Source organism: Helianthus annuus, chromosome 14 (assembly GCF_002127325.2).
Source record: "Helianthus annuus cultivar XRQ/B chromosome 14, HanXRQr2.0-SUNRISE, whole genome shotgun sequence".
In the NCBI taxonomy this organism is placed as follows: domain Eukaryota; kingdom Viridiplantae; phylum Streptophyta; class Magnoliopsida; order Asterales; family Asteraceae; genus Helianthus; species Helianthus annuus.
In genome coordinates, this window is record NC_035446.2 from 148,049,662 (window position 1) to 148,052,298 (window position 2,637).

Sequence of the window (2,637 nt, forward strand, 5' to 3'; positions counted from 1 at the left end):
GCCATTGTGGGGCATTATGTTAAAAAAGTGTAGTGAGGCTTGAAATCTTGTGAGGCATTATTTCTAATAGAATTAAATAAAAAATAAAAACCATAAAAATTCTATTGGCCAAAGATTGGGAGGGTTTGCGACATTGGCGTTTTATAAAGACGTCACCTAGAAATTTTTTTTGAAAAAAAGCCCAAGGGGGCGGGTTGTAGGCGTTTCAAACGTTTTTTGGGGAAAAAAGTCAAAAAAAACCCCACTACGGGCGATCTAATGTGAAAATTTAAAGTTAAAAGAGAAATATAGTTCTTGTTGTGAATGTTCTTAGAAAGAACTAGGTTTTAGTCTGCGCCGCGTTGCGGCGCCTATCAAACAACCCAAAAACCCTAATCGAAAATGAACCCTTCTAAGTTTAACGACGTATATTACACGCACGATTCAATCTTGAATGTTTCTTTAGCATCGAGTTAGCTTTTGAGAGTATTGCATGTATTTGTGCCAATTACACTTCTGTACATACTCCCAAACTACAAAAAACAAATATGATTCCATTACAAAACTAAATAGGACCTAAATAATAATTCAAATATTCATATAACAAAAAAAAACTTAAATGTAAGTCATAAATCAAGTAATAATAACTATAATAATCATCTCGGTTACACATAAACCGATACCAGTGAGGGGAACATTACCTTACTAAGGTGATGGCCTGAGCGCTGCCAGTGCCGACCTCCCACACGACACCGTGGCTGAGCGTCTTGCAGCCAATGCAATAAAGATGACGGATATATGGATTGGCTTAAAGCTATAATTAAAAAAAAGGTCAAAATGGAAGTTAAAAACACTAAAAACAAATGGTGGCAAACTATCATCATTCACAATTCCTTGATACAAATGCTTACTTTCTTTAACATTTCTAAAATATTATGCTAGTATAAACTGATAATGTTTGGTGAAAATGAGCAACCATACTAATCAAATTAAAAGGCTATTAGCACAATATTACTTTAAATGATAAAGCTACAGATAAGTTCTCGTGTCCTTTCTATTCTATTCATCCCATGATGAAATATTGTGTAAAATACAACCAAAATATGATTGCTTCAACATTGAATTAGTTTGAAATTAACATTGTAACTTTGAGTGTAAGAAACTGAGGGATCTGGGGAGGGGGATTCCCTTACGTCGCCGTCCTATGCCATTTTTTAAGACTTGGAATGAACGTTGTAACTTTGAGTGTAAGAAACTTTAATTTTTTATTAAGATGAAACATACCTCAGGGTTGTAGTCACTTTCAAATTTCAGTTGCCGGTGCAGCCCTGCTTTAGTCCAATTCAGTCCATTTTTGGCTAGTGTAAACTATTTTTTTGCTGGTTCAGATGCTTCTTGCGCTTTGCTGTGTTTGGGGCACCTAGGATGCATCTTGCATCGCCTTCGCACCTAGCCACCTAGGTGTGAGCGCCGAGTACGCATTCAATAAATGTGGACTTAAATACCATTTACTTTATAAGTAAAATAGATAGATTAGTTCACATACCTTGACATGAATCCTCTTCAAAGAATTCCATTTTTTAGTTGGCAAATGCATTCAACCTTACTTGAGTACTAACTTGAGAATGAAGCTTTAAATCTGCTATATATATATATATATATATATATATATATATATACATATATATATACATATACATATACTCCACTGTTTGTCGTATCTCTAGTAAAGAAACAACTCTTTTGTCGATGTCCCTACGACAAAAAAATAATAACAATCAAAATTCTGATTTTTAATAGAGAAAGAAAGAGCATTGTCCAAGAACCTGAAAAGACAACACTAAATTGCATATTTAGGTAACAGTCCTTGGTCTGCTTAATGTTTTGCCGCCATTTTATTACCATTCATGTGAAGGATCAATCTTTCAAACGACTTTAATTTATGGTCATTTTTAAGTTAGCTATGCAACATACACTCATGTTTCACTTACGCGTTCGTTGCCACATCATCATTACCAGTTCATAGGTGAGCAGGCCATGATCCTCAGTTATCCGCAGCCCACTATATATAATATGCAGAAATCAGTAGAATATGTATACAATCAACCTTCATTGCTCTAACAGTCTCTGTGAAATGACCATTCCCATCGTCGGGAAGATCATCGCGATCTACACGTGTTAGAATAATATAATCCACACTGCATTAACCATAATCCAACATACATTTAGTAAGAATGATGATGGCCAAACACATGAAGTTATATCTATATATAAATAAAAGTTTATAAAAGATACCCCAAACTAACAACGGCTACGGTCGTGTTCTACGGTTCCATAGGGTCACGCTTGCTGGTTTTCACAGTACAAAATTTGTTTCCCCTGGTGCAGGTATCACCAAGATCCATGATGGCGGCAGTTGCGATACCATCACCACCTCTATTCCAAGATTGCAATAGACATGAAAACACATTCACCATGATTGTTTAAAGCAGGATAATTCATGCAATCAACAGCAAAATTAAACTCCAAAAATCAAATTATTACTCACCTCTTTACTCCTGCATGATAATTCATCAATCCCAGGCCTCATTCTTGCGTTTCAAAACCAGAACTGATAGGAAAATGAAGCAAAACATCACAAAACAATCTACAAATAAA

At 35.2% G+C, this 2,637-nt stretch overlaps 1 long non-coding RNA gene across 1 annotated transcript; it reads right to left on the minus strand.

The window, feature by feature from the left end:
- Nucleotides 1–291: 291 nt before the first annotated feature.
- LOC110906076 lies at nt 292–2,420 on the minus strand. Its single transcript, XR_002573638.2, has 4 exons — nt 2,275–2,420; nt 1,526–2,177; nt 1,264–1,436; nt 292–793 (listed from the first exon to the last, which is right to left on the minus strand). It is a non-coding gene; the product is annotated as an uncharacterized LOC110906076 (long non-coding RNA).
- Between the last annotated feature and the right edge of the window lie 217 nt (nt 2,421–2,637).